Here is a 20,030-nt window from a genome sequence, read left to right as displayed (position 1 = left end):
TCGCACAGAAACGAAGACCAAACACAGCCAAAAATAATTAAAAAAATTAAAAAAAAAAGATCATTAGCCATCAGGGAAATGCAAATCAAAACCACAATGAAATACCACTTCACACCCATAGGATGGCTCTAATCAAAAGACAGAAAATAACAAAAGTTAGTAAGAATGTGGAGAAGTTGGAACCTCTGTACATTGCTGGTAGGGATGGAAAATGATGCAGCCACTTTAGAACACAGTTTGGCAGTACTTTAAAATGTTAACTAGAGAATTTTCCATATGCCCCAGCAATTCCACTCCTAGATATATACCCAAGAGATATGAGAACACTTCCACAGAAAATCTTGTACATGAATATTCATAGCAGCATTATTCATGAGCGAAAAAAAGTGGATATAGGGATTTCCCTGGTGGCGCAGTGGTTGAGAATCTGCCTGCCAATGCAGGGGACATGGGTTCGAGCCCTGGTCGGGGAAGATCCCACATGCCAGGGAGCAACTAAGCCCATGCACCACAACTACTGAGCCTGCGAGCCACAACTACTGAGCCCGTGAGCCCCAACTACTGAAGCCCACTCGCCTAGAGCCTGTGCTCCACAACAAGAGAAGCCACCACAATGAGAAGCCCATGCACCACAACGAAGAGTAGCCCCCACTCGCCGCAACTAGAGAAAGCCCGCGTGCGGCAACGAAGACCCAATGCAGCCAAAAATAAATAAATAAATTTATTTTAAAAAAATGTGGATATAAATCCAATGTCCATCAACTGATGAATGGATAAATGTGAAAATGTAGTCTATCTATACAGCGGAATATTACTTAACCATAGAAAGGAACGAAGTACTGACACCTGCTACAATGTGGATGAACCTTGAAAACATTATGCTGAGTGAAGAAAGCCAGACACACAAGGCCACGTATTACACAATTCCATACATATGAAATGTCCAGAATAGGCAAATCCATAGAGACAGAAAGCAGATTAGTATTTGACAGGGGCTGAACAAGGGTGGAAGGAGCATGGGGCTTTTTTGGGGGGTGATGAAAATGTTCTAAAAGCGATTGTGGTGATGGTTGCACAACTCTGTGAATATACAAAAACCATTGGATTATATACTTCAAATGAGTGAAGTTTATGATATATGAATTATATGTCAATAAAGATGTCAAAAAGAAACTTCTTGTTTCAAAGCAGCAACAATTATTTTGCTCACGAATCCATAACTTGAGCAGGCCTCCTTTGGGAGAGCTTACCTATACTCCACTTGGCATCCCCTGGGGTGGCTCAGAGGTTGGGGCTGGAATCTTCTGGAGGCTCCTTCTCTCACACGTCTGGCGTTTGAAGCTGGCTGTTGGCTGGGGCTCCAGCGGGGGTCTGGCAGCTGGAACACCTACACTCTGCATGTGGCCTGGGACGCTTCCCTCCACAGTGTCTGGGTTCCAAGGGCAAGCATCCTGTAAAAGCGGGGACCGCTCTGAAGCTTTCCTTTTATGATCCACCTCTGAAAGTCACACACTGTCACTCTCCCCACATTCTATTTGTTAGAAGCGAGTAACCAAGGCCAGCCTATATTCAAGAAGAGATGGATTAGACTGCGCCGCGCGGCTTGTGGGATCTTAATTCCCCTACCAGGGATTGAACCCGGGCCCTCGGCAGTGAGAGCAAGGAGTCCTAACCACTGGACCGCCAGGGAATTCCCTAGACTCCATCTAATGCGGGAAGAGGATCAAAGAATTTGGAGGCATGTTTTCAAGCCATCACATTCCCTCTGCTCCATACGTTCTCCAAATCTTTATGGAAGCGAAACCATTCAGTGAGTGTAAGCCAAGGAACCCCACTGAATTTACGTTTCACAAACGGCATAAAGGAGAAGTTTGGGCCAAATACTCACACGCGCCTGACTTGGGGTTATACCTGATTGCGACACGGGCTATGAGAACCATCGGTGCCCTGTCTGAAGGGGCAGTGCGGCTCTGGAATGGGCTGTTGCTGCGATCAGACCCTGGATTGTCAGGTCTTCTGACCTTTCAGAAGAGAAGCCAGTAATCTGGAGTTTTACGTGAACTCTCTCTAGCATTCATGACATTGATAAAACACTGGGTAGGCCAGGCCAAACAAAACCATCCCAGGGAGGCCCTGGGCCCACCAGTTTGCAAACTCTGATGTAAATCCATGGAGGTTTTTTTTCACTCACACGAAAATATGGAATACAAATTTCCAGAATTGCCCATGGTCTGGATGATTCACCCCCTGTCGGGGCGGGGGCGGGCAAAGAGACAATTTCAAGAGCCTCTGCTCCAAACGTCCCCCGAGAAGCAGTGCAGTGAGGCTTTTGAGCCTGGGGTCTTGGTTAATTTCCTGGTAAATAAATAAGTGAATCCAGTATAGAGCGTGAACTTAAAAAATTCTTTTAATTTAAAATTTTTAAATTTTTTATTACGCAAATGAACTGCAAGCCCGTGGGTGGGGGGAGACAAGGTTTTGGTGAATAGCCTTTCAACTTTCCTTTTCTGTTCATATATATGTTTTGTTTTGTTTTTTCATATCATACAGGTGTTTTTTTTTAATTTTTAATTTAATTTAATTTTTTTTTGGCCGTGCCACACTTGCGTCTTAGTTCCCCGACCAGGGATCAAACCCGTGCCCCCTGAAATGTAACGTGTGGAGTCTTAAGCACTGGACCGCCAGGGAATTCCCATACAGGTTTTTCTTCTTGAATTCCCCTTCTCACTTTATTATAAGAATCTTAGTCCCGTGAGTCCTGGATCCTGTTCCCATGGTCACCCACTACCATCACCCTGACACTTCCCATAGCTTAAGAGCAACATTTCCTAGACCCAGCAGGTGGGTTAAAGACCAGACACGGCCACAAACTGGAATGGAGGCCGAGGACATGTGGTGAGGCCTCACAAGTCCCCCAAAGTCCCCTCTTAAAAAGTAGCCTCTTAGATTCCATATATAAGTGATAACATACAGTATTTGTCTTTGTCTGTCTGACTTATTTCACTAAGTATCATACCCTTCAGGTCCATCCATGTTGCTGCAAATGGCATTATTTCATTCTTTTTTATGGCTGAGTAGTATTCCATTGTATATATGTACCACATCTTCGTTATCCATTCATCTGTTGGTGGACATTTAGGTTGCTTCCATGTCTTGGCTATTGTAAATAGAGCTGCTATGAACATTGGGGTGCATGTATCATTTCGAAGTAGTGTTTTCATTTTCTTCGGATATATACCCAGGAGTGGAATTTTTTGAGTTTTTTTAGAAAAACTCTTATCTTGAAAGAATTAGAATTGTAATGAACAAAATAAACTTTGAAACAGGCTAAAAAAAAAAAACGTAGCCTTAGGCCCCTTAGGCCTGATGGATCTGTTGATGTCACCTGGGTCTTCATGTAAAAACTTCTGCCTTCCCTTAAATTTCTCCCTTCCTCTGCCTTCCCCTGTCCTTAGTCCCTGACCTGTCCAAGCCCCTGACTCTCCCCCAGAATCTCCAACAACTGGCCCTGCTCTCCTGACTCACCTTGCTTGGGAAGGGGGGGTGGCGGAGATAGGGTGGAGGCAGATCTTCTGAGCAGATTGGACGCCCAGGAGCCCTTAGCTGAGACACTTGGTCTCACCTCAAGGAGCTCTCTGGAGACTGGAAGAGCGCCATTTTCCACACACTAGGCCCACATGCTTCTAGCTCCCACTTCTCCCTGGCTGAGGCCCACGTGACACTCTGCTGACTGAGACCCCTCTCCCCTTCCCAGCTTCCCCCATCCCACTTCCCAGCTCCCTTTCACAGCCCGTCCTTCTCTCAACCCCCAGATCAACCCGTGTTTGCTACCATGTCCCTCAGAACCACTCTCCTCTTATTCCCCTGGTCCAAGGCCAGAACCCAGGCTAGTCAGGGCCCAGCAGCAAGTCTGGGTAGCCTCAGATATCACCCCTGCCCCTAGCCCTCTCTCCCTCCAAAGCATCCAGGGCTTCACATTCCCAACTCCCCTGTCAGATCACCACCACCGACCCTCCCCTTCTGCACCAACCTTTCCAAATCTTTCCTGTTCCCAGAGCTGTGGCTTCACCCTCACAGCTGCCCCCTCCTTTAGCTCTCTCAGAAACCGTCCCCTACAACGCGGTTCTAAAAGGAAATAAAGGGACTTCCCTGGCAGTCCAGTGCTTAGGACTCCGTGCTTCCACTGCTGGAGGCCCAGGTTTGATCCCTGGTTGGGGAACTAAGATTCCGCAAGCTGCATGGCACGGCCAAAACAAAAAACAAACAAACAAAAAGGAAATAAAACAAATGAAGTAAAATGTAAGCCACCCCCAAAAATTCATGATTAGAATGAAGCTTCTGGAAACCCAGGAGGAGCTTTTGTCTTTTCTGGTCCCTGGAACAGAACAGGAACACTATATTTTTGCCCTGTGGTGTCGTAAGTTCCTTGAGGACAGTGGCCAAGGTTTTTTGTGTCCACCTGAGTATTGAGTCTCCTCAGAAGTCTGCTAGGGCTTCCCTGGTGGCGCAGTGGTTGGGAGTCCGCCTGCCAATGCAGGGGACACGGGTTCGAGCCCTGGTCCGGGAAGATCCCACATGCCGCAGAGCAACTAAGCCTGTGTGCCACAACTACTGAGCCCGTGTGCCACAACTACTGAGCCTGTGCTCTGGAGCCCGCGGGCCACAGCTGCTGAAACCCTCGTGCCTGGAGCCCGTGCTCCGCAACAAGAGAAGCCACCGCAATGAGAAGCCCGCGCACTGCAACGAGGAGTAGCCCCCGCTCGCCACAACTAGAGAAAGCCTGCACGCAGCAATGAAGACCCAACACAGCCAAAAATTAAAAATAAATAAATTAAAAAAAGAAAAAGAAGTCTGCCCACCATGGCCCCTCTGTCAGCGCTCACTCCGTATACACCAGCCACTTTGGATTCGGGCAATCTACCTGTAAGAATTTGCATTGCCGGTCACTAAATTAAGCTGGAGAGAGTTTTCTTTGTATTCTCTCAGCCTGAACACCAGGCCTGAGTCAGGGCAGGCCCTGCCTAAATGTGCGCAACTGTACCTCTTTCCCCCCATCAGCAAAGAGAAATGACCCAACCCAGGAATCAGTGTTCCCTCAGGGAAACCTAAAGCAGAGGGGCCTATGCTTTTGTTTATTCATTTATTTATTTTCTAGTTAATTAAACTATCCAGCATCTTTCTGGACACAAGAGGTCCAGCGATTTCAGAATTGAGGCCACCCCCATGCCAGGGCCTTTAACCTTGGAAGCCTCACGCTACATTGTCCTCAGACAGCCGTCCCCTTCCTGCTCATCCATGTGCTCCTCCAATTTTTTCTTTCCTTTTTTTTTTTTTAACTTTAAAAAAAACCACATTTATCTATTTATTTCTTTGGCTGCATCGGGTCTTAGCTGCGGCACGTGGGATCTTTGTTGCAGTGTGCGGGCTCTTCGTTGTGGCGCACAGGCTTCTCTCTAGTTGTGGTGCATGGGCTCCAGAGCGTGTGGGCTCAGTAGTTGCGGCGCCTGGGCTTAGTTGCCCCGTGGCATGTGGGATCTTAGTTCCCCGACCAGGGATCGAACCCGCCTCCCCTGCATTGGAAGGCGGATTCTTAACCTCTGGACCACCAGGGAAGTCCTCTGTATGTCTTTCAATGGAAGAGAAATAAGCATCTGTCTTGTCAAATAACTATGAGTAGTAGGAAAATAAAACTAAAGAGAATATGATCAGACCTGTCTCTACAGCCCAAGTACTACTGCAACCAAAATTTCCCTCAGAAAGCAGAAGCTACCCCAGAGGTTTTTCATAGAAACTTTTTTCGAAGTGTAACATACAAAAAAGTACACAAATCATAAATACACATCTTGATGAATACATGAATTTTCACAAGCTGAACACACCCATCTAAGCAGCACCCAGATGAAACAGAACGTGGCCAGCACCCCAGAAGGCCCCTCAATGCCCCCTTCCAAGCACCTCCCCACCAAGGGTAACCCCTAGTTTGTCTTCTATCACAATAAATGAGTTTGGCCAGTTTTTATATTTTATATAAATGGAATCCTACTGTGCCTATTCTTTTGTGTTTGGCTTCTCTTGCTCAACATTTAATTTGTGAGATTCACTCATGTGGTTGTGCGTGGTTGTAGTGTGTTCACTCTCATTGCTATGTGGTGTTCCATTCTGTGAACTGTCCACAATGTATGGATCCATCACAATGCACTGATCCGTTTGCCTGGTGACAGTTACCTTGTATTTGAGTCCCAGAAAACTCTCTTGATTTGGATGACACTCTCAATGACTTTATTTCCAACAACAAAGTGGTGTTTAGGGAAGACCCATTAACCCGAAATGGCCTCAATCGATGCTGGTTTGCAATGCTTAGAGTGGTCACCTAGCAGAATTGGTTTATTTAAAAAAAAAAAAAAAAGAAGGAGAAGAAGGAAGGAAGAAGAAAGAAAGGAGGGGCTGTTCAGGATGTTATAACAGAATACCATAGACTAGGAGGCTTAAAACAACAGACATTTATTTTTCACAGTTCTGGAGGCTGGGAAGTCCAAGATCAAGGTGCTGGCAGATTTGGTGTCTGGTGAGAACCCATTTCCTGGTTGATAGACTGCTGTCTTCTTGCTGTGCCCTCACATGGTGGAAGGGACCAGGAAGCTCTCTGGGGTCCCTTTTATAAGGGCACTAATTCCATTCATGAGGGCTCCACCCTCATGACCTAATCACCTCCCAAAGGCCTTGTCTCCTGATGCCAGGGGGTTTGGTTTCAACATATGAATTTGGGGGGGGACACAAATATTCAGTCCTTTGTAGAGGCAAAGAAAGTTAACCAAGATTTAGTCATTATTCCTGGTTACAACACAAATATTGGATGCTGTTTTGGATAAGCCCTTGAATGCCTGCTTTCAAAAGCAACACAGTCAGTGGTTCTGTTGTGGAGTCCACAAATGCACACAGAAGGAAAGCATGAAAGAGAGAACCTAATGGTTGGACAACAAGTGCTTATAGCTTTGGATAGAATTTCCACACAGAAAGTGTAGGGTCTCAGACTACTCAGTGAGTAGTGCAGATGAAATCACTAACGTCAAAGATTTGTGGAAAGTTTAATAAAGTGGTTTTGGGCTATGACAGTGGAAAAGGCAATACAATCTCAACTTATGTGTTATTTTAATAATAAGTTCTTCTAAATAATAAAGGTAACTGTGATGATTTTAAAAATACATTCACAAATTCTTTAACACTCCTCCCTTCAAGAGGTGGAGCCAAATCCTCTTTCCCTTAATGTGGGCTGGACGTGGTAATGAGGCTTCTAATGAATAGACTAAAGGGTACATGATGGTGTGTGGCTCTGGAGGTTAGGTCATGAGGCGCTGTGGGCATCTGGTTGCTCGGTTTCTTGCTCTCTCTTGGATCACTATGTCTGGGGAAAGCCATCTGCCATGTTGGGAGGGGCCTGAGGGAGAGGCCCACGTGGTGACTGAGTGAGGGAGGCCTCCCTCTGGCCATCGTAAGTGAGGAACTGAGGCCTGCCAACAGCTATGCGATTCTCCAGCCCCTGCAGCCCTGCAGCCCTGGCCCACATCAAATATTCTAGGCCTAAAAGTTCAAGGTAGTCACAAAAGTTGTTCGGGGACCTTCTCACTAGGACAACATGGGATCATTTTATATTTGGCCATCAAAGACATTTCATTCATTGAACGGATGGATGGATGGATGGATGAATAGATGAAGGAATGAATCTGGGCTTAAAGATGGCATTTTTTTTTTGGCAGCGCCACACAGCTTGCGGGATCTTAGTTCCTCAGCCAGGGATTGAAACTGGGCCCTCGGCAATGAAAGTGCAGAGCCCTAACCACTGGACAGCCAGGGAATTCCCAAGAAAGGATAGATTTTGGAAGAAGGATTTGACATGAAGAGCCCAATGGCAGAAGCCAATCAGGATGCTATTGCAGTGGTCCAGCAAGAGAGGATGGGAGGGACTTCCCTCGTGGCGCAGTGGTTAAGACTCCGCACTCTCAATGCAGGGGGCCTGGGTTCGATCCCTGGTCAGGGAACTAGATCCCACATGCGTGCCGCAACTAAGAGCGTGCATGCCACAACTAAGGAGCCCCGTGAGCCACAACTAAGAGGAACCCGCCTGCTGCAAGTAAGACCTGGTGCAACCAAATAAATTAATTAATTTAAAAAAAGAATAAATGTTCAGTTAATAACGTGCTTCTTTCAAAATAAATAAAGACTATGCTTTAAAAAGAAAAAGAAAAGAGAGAGAGAGGATGGGAGCCTGGGCCAAGGCTGAGGCTGTGGGGAGTGGACAGAAGGAGGATGCTTATAATCAGAGGGACATTTTGAAGCAGAGGTTCTCCATCATGGACCCCTGTGTCGATCTGATAAATCATATAACCCCCTTCTCAGAATCGTGCTTTACAATGCATAGAATAAAACAACAGGATTACAAAGGAAACCAATTATATTGAAATATGCTATCAAAATACCAAAACCCCACTAATTTGTGATATTGTCATTGTGGCCACAAATCTTTTGACACTTCCCCCATTGAGAGGTGGGGTCTTTGTCCCCTCCCCTTGTATCTAGGCTGACCTTAGTAAGAAATTTGCTTGACCAATAAAACGTGGCAGAAGCGACATTCTGGACTTCCTTTTTTTAACTGAGGTACGATCGACATATAATATTCTATTAGTTTCAGGTGTACAACATAATGATTCGATACTGGTATATATTATGAAGTGATGACCACAATAAGTCTAGTTACCATCCCATACATAGTGTCAACATTTTTTTTTTCCTTGTGATGAGACCTTTTAAGATCTACTCTCAGCATCTTTCAAATATGCAATGCAGTGTTATTAACTATAGTCACCATGCTGTCTATTATATCCCCAGGGCTTATTTATTTTATAACTGGAACTTTGTACCTTTTGACCCCCTTCATCCATTTTGCCCACTTGACATTCTGGAATTTCCTTTTTAAAAAAAAAAAAATTAATTAATTAATTAATTTATTTTTGGCTCCGTTGGGTCTTCGTTGCTGTGCATGGGCTTTCTCTAGTTGCGGCGTGTGGGCTCAGTAGTTGTGGCACAAGGGCTCAGTAGTTGTGGCTCATGGGCTCTAGAGCGCAGGCTCAGGAGTTGTGGTGCATGGGCTTAGTTGCTCCGCGGCATGTGGGATCTTCCCAGACCAGGGCTCGAACCCGTGTCCCCTGCATTGGCAGGTGGACTCCCAACCACTGCGCCACCAGGGAAGCCCGACATTCTGGAATTTCTAAGGCTAGATCAGAAGATGTCTGGCAGCTTCCTCCCTATTCTCTGTAACACTCTTTTTGGGGCTGTGAGCCACCACGTAAGAAATCTCACTACCCAGAGGCTGCCCAGTTGGGCAGAGGACATGGGGGAAGCTAGGAGGCTGCCTAGAGGTGCAGAGAGACAGAGATGCATAAAGGAGCCCCCAGTCATTGGGATCATCCGATCTGAGGCCTCCGACATTGCCTGGAGCAGAGACAGCCCACCCAGCCCTGCCCAAAGGGCAGGTTCAAGGGCAAAAGAAATGATTGTTGCTGCTTTCAGCCATTACCTTTTGAGGTAATTTGTTCCAGAGCACAGATAACCAGAACGCTAATGGATGGGCCTATTTAATTATGAATTAAATAGTAAGATCTAACAGCAGGCCTAACAAATACCATAATTTCAAATTAGTGATGAGTGTAATCAGTATATTGAGGTATCGGCGTCGACTATACTGTGATATGAAAGTATCTGTGATTTTGAGTGGTGACCAAGTCACAGGTGCTGCTAATACAATGATAATGGTTGCCTACATGCAGGGCTGAAGGAAATGCTAAATTTCAGTTAAAGGTTAATGAAAAGAAAAATAAAAAGATTTCCCATCCAAGTTCACAAGTCCCCTGAATTCTATGTACGGATCCCAAGTTAAGAAGCCCTATTTTAGAGAGAAATCGGGGCATCCCTTTGATGACTGATTCTGTCCTTCTTAAGAATTCAGTGAAGCAGCTTTTATAGACAGCTGAACAGACTGTATTTTTAAATGTGTTTTACCGGAAGCTTTAAAAATACCCCTCCTTTCATTCTTCTCCCCGCTCTCTGATGTTCTCTCTCATTTTTCTCCTACAGCAGCTCTTGCTGTCTCCTTAGTGTTCTCTGCTCCTCTCCATCCCCAACACCCAGCTGCCCTGGTGCCCATACTCCTGGCCTGGACCACGCAGAAGGTTCTCTCAGTCCTGCCCGGTGCCACCCACCCACTGCCCTCCTGCCTGAGAGAACTTTCTAGAACACAAATGTAATCCTGTTCTCTCCAGCTCCAGCTCCCAAGTCCACAATGGTGAGTGAGAGGGAGAAAAGCTTCTCTGACAAAGACAAGCCAGAAGCAGGCCCCTCTCTCCTGGCCACTGTTATTCTACGACACTTCCCTTATCGTTCCCCAGCGCTCAGGCTGCTTCCAGCCTCCCCGGGTTTGCTTTTGCATTTCTGCCCTCTCCCAGCATCTTCCCGAATTCATCCCCAAGGCTAAGGCAGGTATACCTGTGAAAACTAGGCCAGCATCACCTCCTCCAGGAAGTTTTCATAAGCTCCCCACCCTAAGAGTAACTAACAATGCCTTCCTCATTGGCCCACCTACTTGCTCAAGGGGTGGATTTTTTTTCTTATACATTTTATTGAAGGACAGCACACATACAGAAAAGTGCATGTGTCATAAGTGTATCACTCTATGGATTTTTGTGGACTGGAGAGACTTGTACCTGTGCGTAAGCAGCTCCCAGAATAAGGAACAAAACTTTCCCAGTCCCCCAGTGGTCCCCCGTGCCTCCTCCCAGCCACTACGCCCCTCCCCACTGGAGGATAACTATTGTCCAGACTTCTAAGTGCAAACACTAGTTTGGCCTGCTTTTGAACTTCAGATCTGTGAAATCACAGAGTAGGTGCTTTTTTTTTTTTTAATTGAAGTATAGTTGTTTATAGTGTTGTGTTAGTTGGTGCTTTTTGATGTCTGTCTTCTCCCACTCAATATCATGTTTATGAGATCCCTCCCTATTGTTATGTGCAATTGTGGATTGTTTATTTTCACTGCTGTATAGTATTCCATTGTGTGAAGACACCACAGTTTCCTTCCCCATTCTGCTGTAGATGGGCATTTGGGTAGTTTCCAGTTTGGGGTCATTACCAACAGCACTGCAATGAGCCCTGCCTTTTGAGGAACATGGGTACACAAGTCTGGTTGAATATATTCCTAGTAACCTACAAAGACAGGTTAAAACAACTGCAACATTTTATTGCAAATCACTATAATTTTTTTTTTTTTTTTGGTTGCACCGTGCAGCACATGGGATCTTAGTTCCCTGACCAGGGATTGAACCCATGCCCCCTGCAGTAGAAGCACGGAGCCTTAACCACTGGACCATCAGGAAGTCCCAACAAATCACTATAATTTGTGTCTCTGTTTCCCTCTATTAGACTGTGAACAATCTTTTTTATTTATTTGTTTTTCAAATAGCATGTTCCAAAGTTTAATTTTACGGTTATTGAGAGTGCCACAAAGAACTGTTTTGTTTTTATTTTTGTTTTTGGCTGCACTGGGTCTTCTTTGCAGCTCGCGGGGCTCTTGGTTGAGGACTTCTCTCTAGTTGCAGTGCGAGGGCTCTCTAGTTGTGGTGCTCGAGCTCAGTAATTGCGGTGCTCAGGCTTAGTTGCCCCAGGACATGTGGGATCTTAGTTCCCCAACCAGGGATCGAACCCGAGTCCCCTGCATTGGAAGGCAGATTCTTAACCACTGGACCACCAGGGAAGTCCCTAGACTGTGAACATCTTTTTTTTTTTTTTTTGGTTGCATTGGGTCTTCGTTGCTGCGCATGGGCTTTCTCTAGTTGCGGCGAGTGGGGATTACTCTTCGTTGCGGTGCACGGGCTTCTCATTTCATTGCTGTGGCTTCTCTTGTTGCGGAGCACAGGCTCTAGGTATGTGGGCTTCAGTAGTTGCAGCATACGAGCTCAGTAGTTGTGGCTCGCGGGCTCTAGAGTACAGGCTCAGTAGTTGTGCTGTACGGGCTTAGTTGCTCCACTGCACGTGGGATCTTCCTGGACCAGGGCTCGAACCTGTGTCCCCTGCATTGGCAGGCGGATTCTTAACTACTGCGCCACCAGGGAAGTCTCCGACTGTGAACATCTTTAACAACGGGCTGTGTCTTACATATTTTTGTCTCATCATCATCTAGCTTAGAGTCGCCATTCAAGAAATATTATTTAAATGAATGAATACTGAATGCTGATAAATTGCTAGGAGAAAAGTATTTCTCCTATGGCCTTCATATTGTTTCATCCTTCTGTTCCTAGATTCTTCCAGATTCTGTTATTTACTATTTATAATTTTCGATCAGTTTGTTACATTTTTATTAAAAATTTACTCAAAATCCTTTGTGGAAGAATGTGAGACACACACACACACACACACACACACACACACACACACACACAGAGCTTCCTTTTTCCTATCTAAATTCAGAAAGCAGTGGGACTAATTTGACTATGTGTTGGTCTATCTACTCTTCTAGGAGGAGAGTCTTAGCTACCTTAGGAAGTCCCTGTTCCTGGGACAGGAAGCAGCTTGAGTCATTTAGGTCACACTCCAAATGTTTTATCATTTCAGTTGTTGAAAAATACCATGCACACGGAAAGGAAGTTATTTTATCTTTAAGTAGCACTTCGGGGCATACCTATAGGAGATTCGCTCCTCTAGAACTTAATCATCCCAGTTTAGCTTTTCACACTTTTGGTGACTTCTTGCAGGGTATGAGTGTGTGTTTTGTTTCGTTTTGACTCCATCTCCAAGAATGGTTCCTCTCTGTAAGTTAAAACAGTAATGAATTCTTACAAAGATCTGACTTTCAACTACAAAGTGATCAAAAGAAATATTTAAAACTGTTTTACTGCTTCTGCTAGTTTATCATCACTGTTATTGCTGGACACATTAATTCGCCATATATTTAGTTCACTCTTTTCTCTCACTCCCCGCAGTGTGATTTAGGTTATTTCTCGTGGCTTTTAGAACACGGTTCTCAAGGTTGAGAGTTGGGTGGGTGTCTTGCTTTGGGGGTTGGCAGAGGCATATCCATCCCCCTAGGCAAAATAGAAATGTGTTTAGTGTTATTAGAATGGTTTAGAGCTGTGTCCAAATGCAAGGTTGACTCATGTATTAGTTACCTATTACTGCATAACAAATTACCCCACAATTCAGTGACTTAACAACAACAAAACATTTATTATCTCGCAGTTTCTGTGGGTCAGGAATTCAGGAGTCAGGGGCCTTCATGAGGTTGTATTCAAGATGTCTGTCTGAAGATTCCACTGGGGCTACCAGATCTGTTTCTAAGATGGCTCATTCACATGGCTGTTGGCAGGAGGCCTCAGTTCTTAGCTCACCCAATAGGGTTGCTATGTGCCCATGACATTCAGGAGGCTGAATGTGCCCATGTCATGGCAGCTGGCTTCCCCAGATAGCAATGAGGAAACCACAATGCCTTTTCTATCCTAATCATGGATGTCACATACAGTCACTTCTGTCACATTCTATTTATTAGCAGTGAGTCACTAAGCACCGCCCACAACGAAGGGAAGGAAAATCAGGCTCCACCTTTTGAAGGGAGAAGAATCAAAGAATTTGTGGACATATTAAAAAACCACCACAGGCAGTAAATATGTTAATTGAATCCAATCAAATGTTGAGGCAACATGGGTGGTAGCTACATATTTCTCTCTCCTTCAATCAGATGACAGGGCAGAGAGAGATCAGAGGTTAGAAAAGAATCAGGGTAGGATTTACCTTGAACTGGGAACCTGAGATTAAGAAAAAAATTCCACCTGAAGGGTATGGCCGTGGATCTTCAGTTGTCATAGCAACTATAAACAGAATTAAGAAGGGCTCTGGTTGTCTGTCTGGGGTGTAACCAAATTCTCCTTGGAGATCTGTAGGGCCCATATCCTGCATCTTGGCCTCCAGTTTCTAGCCAGCCACTAATGTTATCTATGTAGTGTGATGAACTCTTGACCAACGTTAAAGGCTGTCTCAAAAGAAGGCAAAATCATGACTCTCATACAAATATAAAATGAACACATCACAGGTTTTATATAACTCATTAATTAAATGAGGGAATGGGTGAGATATAACTGGCTCAAAGGAGCATCCCAAGAACAGAAACATTTGTAGGTCGGGAATACTGAAACAAATTTGCAAATGGACGCAAAACTGGCTTTTGGGGTGGGAGTAGGGGTTCTCACTGCCCCAGAGAGAAGTTATTTGCTTATCTATAGGCGAGAAGTATCCACAGTGCTATTAGTTCTCTGCATCGTATAGAGTTGTAAAATAGCCTGGCAAAGACAAAGGTTCATTTTCTGTAGGTTCAGAAAATACCCCCACCGTCAGGCTCCAGCATTCCATTGAAAGAATAGCCAGTAATCTTTTTTGCTTATTCCAAAGCCTTACATTTTTCCTTGTATCAAGTAACCTCAACTCTCTTGAGTTGGCAAAACACTCCTCAGAGGGTGTCCTTTGAACCTTGGGAAGGTTGAGAATTGAATACAGAGAAGACGAAATCAATCAAATATACTGTAGTGATATTTTGGTGTTAAGTTCAGGAACAATCTATGCATGTGATTTAATCTGTAGTGTTTATGACAAGTTGGGGGTAGTAAAGAATCTCACAGGTTAGCCTTATGATTCCAACTTAAAATTGTATAATAGACTTTAGACTTGCAATTTTAAGGTAAAAGGAATTAAAATTTGACTTGGAAAGCAAAAGTTGCAATGTTTAAGCCAACTGGATATTCACTATATTTACACATTTAATTGATTCGATTTTGCTTTTGGTCGGCCCTCTGTATCTGCGGGTTCTGCATCTGAGGAATCAACCAACTGCGGACCGAAAATATTCGGGAACAAAAAAATTCCAGAAAGTTCCAAAAAGCAAAACTTGAATTTGCTGCATGCTGGCAACTATTTACATAGCATTTACATTGTATTTACAACTATTTACATAACATTTACATTGTATTAGGTACCATAAGTAATGTAGAGATGATTTAAAGTATATGGAAGGATGTGTAGGTTACATGCAAATAGTACAACACTTTATATAAGGGACTTGAGCATCCTTAGATTTGGTATTTGAGGGGTGGTCCTGGAACCAATCCCCTGTGGATACTGTATTAGGTTCATAAGTTTGCCCATTCAGGCATTCGAATGCTTAAAAAGAAAATAAAACAAATTATATATGTGTGTGTGTGTGTGAATATATATAAAATGTTTAGGGAAATTTAGCTAAATTTATAAAGGGATGGGACAGTTTAAGAGCATTTAGTCTGTTCAACTTGTCTTGATTGAGCCTTAATCAAATGCCTCTCTGAAAATGATTGCTCTAATTTTGTATAAAAATAACAGGGTTAATAAATGCAAGTTAAAGACTTGTGAAACTCTAGATTTAAAAATCTGGAACTTGAAAAAATCAATAGTAACTTAGCACCTGAAATTGAATGGTTTTTTTCTATATACACCCACACGAATTAACTGGGATATCAAATAATTCCCATTGATGGTTTGGAGGAAAGAGATGTGGAAGAAGGCAAAGGAGGGGTAGGAGGGACTTCCCTGGCGGTCGGTCCAATGGTTAAGACTCCTCGTTCCCAATGCAGGGAGCACGGGTTCGACCCTGCATGCCACAAGGAGGGGCCGGAAAAAAAAAAAAGAAAAAAAAAGGAGGCGTAGGACATGAAGCAAAAAATGAAGTTATGTGTTCTATTTTCATTTAAAATAACATAGGTGGCAGGTTTTTGTTTTGTTTTGGCCATGTAGCGCTGCTTGTGGGATCTTAGTTCCCCGACCAGGGATTGAACCCAGGCCATGGCAATGAAAGCGCGGAGTCCTAACCACTGGACTGCCAGGGAATTCCCTAGGTGGCAGTCTTAAAGCAGAGCCCCAAAATTCTTTGACACACTTCCCATTGAAAGATAAAAGGGAGGGGTTGATGTCCTCTCCCCCATTGAATCTGGGCTCTGTAACTGCTTGACCAACAGAATATGGCAGAACTGACACTGCTAGTTTCCAGGCTTAGTTTCCTTAAGTAACTGGCAGCTTCCATTTCCTTGCTCTCTTAGGTGCTCACTCTTGGCACCCAGCCACCATGCTGTGAGGAAGCCCAAGTGATCCTGTGGAGAGGCCCACGTGGAGAAGAACCAGAGCCAGCACCAACTTGCCAACCATGTGTGTGAGCCATCTTGAAAATGGATTCTTGAGTCCCAGTTGAGCTGCCCCAGTTGACGCAGCGTGGAGCAGAGGTGAGTTGTCTGCCAAGCCCTGCCCAGACTGCAGATTCTCGAGCAAAATAAATGCTTATTATTGTTTACACCACTAAGCTTTGAGGTGGCTTTACACAGTAATAGATAAACAGAACAAAATATAACTTACACAGTAAAGCATACAAATCTTAAATGTACAGCCTGATGAATTTTTATATTTGTAAATAATCAAGTAGTCATCAATCAGGTTAGATATAGATATTTGCATCTCCCCAGAAGGTTCCCTAGTCAAACAGCTTCTTGAAATACTAACCAGGCACCTGAACTATTAGCCCACAGTTCTGGGCAGCTCAGCATTTGTTTTTTCTCAGAGATGTTCCCAAACTTAACTGGATTAGAAACATTCTCTTCAGCATCCATCGATGGAATAGAAACAGGCTCTGATGTGTAGGCCAGAAAAGAGCAAAGGCTCGAATAGAAGACGACCAGATTTCAGTCTGTAACCTCTGGGAAGTAGGTCGGCAGGAAAATGAGCTGATCTGCTCTTAAACCTCCCATCAGCGCATAGGGTGCTTTCTTAATACCTGTAGTCAGGCCTGTGAGGCCTGATTTAGTACTTACAGTCCTAACTCTGTCCAAAGCAACAGAGACCAAAAGGGCTTTGGGGAATCTTTAAGCTGGATGGAGGAGATCCCCCCAAATCTGCTTCACCAACTGCTTTACTTCAAACTGTGGGCTGATTTCCATTAATCACACTTGGCCCTAATTACCCTGGAACAGCCTTTCTTCCTTAGGCCTGGAGCAGGAATTTTAAGGGGCTCCTGACAAAGCAGGTCCCTGAGACCAAACAATAGTGGTCTCCAGGAAAAACCTGGATGAGGAAGTGTTCGTCCCCACTCCTGTCCTTCCTGGAGACCCAGGTTCTAGGCCTGCTTGTGATCTCCCCAGGTAGAAACTCGAGTTCCTCCACTAAATAGATTTTCCTTTTGTTGTCACATTAATTTGCAACTCATTAATAGTGACAGAAGTGAGGTACTGCACCGATGCCATTTGCATATTCATGAGTGACTTATTATTAAACAAATAAGATTTTCCTATCTTCGCGAGCATCCAAAGTAAGGCTGAACAGTACATTACGCCGGCCCCGATGCTTTATTCTCTCTTTAATATGTAAATAGATGCAGTTGATTTCTTTAAGTAAATACGCATCTGTAAAACAACACGTACTTTATAAAAAAGAAATCATTTAAGTAATAATCTATTAGCAAAGTTGGCAACAATTTAAGAGGAACAACCCGTTAATACCAACTCGTGAGAATCAATTTGCGAATTTTAACTCGGTTGGGTGGTGGGTTGCGGACGATCAAGGAGGAGGACCTGCGAGAGTGTGTGCGCGCTTAAAAATATATTTTAATGAGTTTCCGGAGACAAGCGCTCGAATCCTTCGCATCTTTCGGGTGCCGGCTCCTAGTAGGTCGAAAACCGCCTGCGTCCTGACCCGGATCAGCGTTTTTCCGACATCCGCAGGGCACTGGAATCGTGATCTGAAAGCAGGCCGGAGCGCCACGTCTACCCGGCCGCTTTCACCGTGCCCACCGGCCCCGCATTAGCACCGGGTTAAGCCGGGTGGGGGCGGGGCAGGGCTTGGGCTCCCGGCGAGACTCCCCCACCGGGCCGGGACTGGTGGCCTCCCCTCCTATCCATCCCCGCTGCGGCACGGGTTTCGTCACAGCCGGTTCTTTCCTGCCGGGGTCAGGGCGGGTTCCCCCCGCGGCGGCGCGGAGCGCGGGGCCAACCGCGCACCCTTATCTCGGCCGAGTCAGACACTCGCCGCGCGGAATCTGTTGACATTTACTATTGTTCGCAGGAGTCCGGAGCACGGGGCGGGGGCGGGCGGGCCGAGACTGGGAGAGGGAGGGCGGCGAGTGTGGGGCCCGCGGCCGGCCGGGGTGTGTGTTTGTGTGAGCTCGCGAAGGGGAGGGGGGGCGATGCGCCGTCTCCACGGAAAAAAAAAGTGGCTCGCGGGCCCGGAAGCTTCCAAGGCGGCTCACTGGCCGGTGGTGGTTGGGAGGCTGCACAAGAAGAAAGACGGGGCAGCCGGCGGTGGGGCCCGCGGATGGAGGGGGTCGGCTCCAGCCGCACGGCCCCCGGTGACCCGCAGGACACAAGTGCATTTGTGCCCAGCCGTGGCGGGGATTAAAGTGCCATACGGCCCGAGCGAGGGGGGCGAGGCGGGTGGAAAACAACTCCCCGCGCGCACAAAGCGCGCATTGTTCCAGCCACCTCCATTATGCCGCGCTGCAGCCAAGAGCCCGTTTCGCAACTGCCCGCCCGGCGCTCGCGCGCGCGCGCGTACACACACACACACACACACACACACACGCACACACACATACACGAATTCGCCTGGGCCTAGGCCGGGGGTGGGTGCGCTCCGCCGGGACTGGGAGAGGCCGCTGGCGCTGGGGGGCTGGGGGGAGAAGGGGCTAGCAGGCGTCTTTTTCAGCTCGGCTGGTTGTCTATTCAGGGCTGGGCTTTTTAATGTCTTCTCTCCCTAATCTCCTCCCCGGCACTTTTCCTTTTCTCCGGTTCCTCGGGCCTGCCCCGAGCGCACCCCGGAGCCTGGAGCTCCCCGGGAGAGGCGGCGACAGTGGGGGGTTGGGGAGGAAGCGCTCTAAGCCGCTGTCACCCGCGGATCGCAGCCCCAGGCACGCAGCGCTTGCCTGCTCTGCTGAGGACACGTGCTCGGGAGGAACCGGGGAAGCGTCCCGCCTTCCAAGGAGAGGCTCCCGGAGCGACTCCATCCCGGGCTCTCCAGGACTTCCCCGGGACCGGAGCGGGAGCTGCGGAATCCCGCGCCGCACTGACGGGCCTGCCGCCGGTGCGTGCCAAGTGGGACAGCCCGGCCGCCCCTACCCTCACCAGGCCAGTGCCTGGGCCCTGTTCTTCACTCTCTCCAGCCTTCACGGCACTAGATAGGCTCCCCGAGAGGAATTTAAGGCTTGCCAGCCCCTTAGGACCCTACCCTTTTCTCCCCCGGGAGCGGAGCTGGGGTGGGGATGGGGGGCAGGGAAAGAACCGAGACGCCCCACTCGCCTCCCGCCGCGCCCTCCTGGTGGGCAGGTGGGGAGCGTAGGAGCCCGAGCGCGGCGAGCCAGCGCGGTCTGGTTTCCTTTACGTTTACAAGCTATAAATAAACTTCCCCTTGGGCGGATGCGCGCTGCGTCCAAGGGTGGCTTCCCGCCGAATCAGGCGGGTGGTTTACCATCCAGGCCGGGAGCTGGTCCTAGCGCGGCCTGAGCCCAGGGTGGGGCGCTGGCTCCGGGAAAGCTCAGAGGTCGGCCAGGAGTGGCCGAGTGACCCTCCATCCCTGCGGGCCTGGGGCGCCTCTGCGGTGTGGCCCGAGGGTGGGGCTGGGTGATTTATGAGCCGTCACCCACCCCGCCTCTCCCGTTTCACTTGTTTTCCTCGCCTTCTCCAGCTCAAACCCCATTCCCAGAGCCTCGCCCCCAACCCTGCCAGGCGACGATTTGGCAATTGCAGGCTGCTAGAGCGCCAACCCCGGCCCCGGCGGGGCGCGTGTCCGCAGGGCGTGGGTGAGGTCCTCGGTGCTTTCACCCCCGCGCCCCCGCCCGGCGCGAAGAGGGGGCGGCCTTGGCCGGAGAGGCGGGGAGGAAGGGCTGGCCGCGCCACTCCGGAAACCGCGGGCCTGCCGGGTGGATCACTGACCCTCAA

At 47.1% G+C, this 20,030-nt stretch overlaps 1 long non-coding RNA gene across 1 annotated transcript in view; it reads left to right on the top strand.

The window, feature by feature from the left end:
- Positions 1-4,826: 4,826 nt before the first annotated feature.
- LOC309621221 overlaps positions 4,827-20,030 on the top strand; it is a 59,383-nt gene continuing 44,179 nt past the window's right edge. The window contains exon 1 of the long non-coding RNA XR_014239835.1: positions 4,827-16,334. This is a non-coding gene — a long non-coding RNA (uncharacterized lncRNA). The remainder of the gene's footprint in view (positions 16,335-20,030) is intronic.

This window comes from Balaenoptera borealis (assembly GCF_965194805.1).
Source record: "Balaenoptera borealis genome assembly, chromosome: X".
Taxonomy (NCBI): Eukaryota; Metazoa; Chordata; class Mammalia; order Artiodactyla; family Balaenopteridae; genus Balaenoptera; species Balaenoptera borealis.
This window is presented reverse-complemented; position numbering and strand designations above follow the sequence as displayed.